The following is a 402-nucleotide window of genomic DNA, read 5'->3' on the forward strand; positions in this document are numbered from 1 at the left end:
GGGGGCCGGCGGCTGGGGACACTAAGAGCCAGCTTAGCCAAGGCTACAAAGGTGGAAAAACCACAGGTCTGGAGAGACATCTGGACCCCCACATCACATTCAGAGGTCATCTGTAGCAGTGGTTTTGAACATTTTTTTGTACCAGGACCCATTTGTAGACATCGATGGCCAGTCCTGACCCACCACCCCCAGGCCTCAGCCCCTTAGCACGTGGAGCTCTGTCAGCCTGCAAAAGAAAAGCCGTGGGTTCCGGCATCTTTCACCTTTAAAGGAGAATCCACGTCTAGTTTGCCCACGACCCTTTTGTGTGTCCTTGCGACCCACTTGTGGGTCACGACCCGCAGGGTGAGAAACACCGAACCAGTGCATCCCCCTGCCTGAGGCTGGATCGCCCTTGCCCCA

Source organism: Alligator sinensis, unplaced genomic scaffold (assembly GCF_000455745.1).
Source record: "Alligator sinensis unplaced genomic scaffold, ASM45574v1 scaffold327_1, whole genome shotgun sequence".
In the NCBI taxonomy this organism is placed as follows: Eukaryota; Metazoa; Chordata; order Crocodylia; family Alligatoridae; genus Alligator; species Alligator sinensis.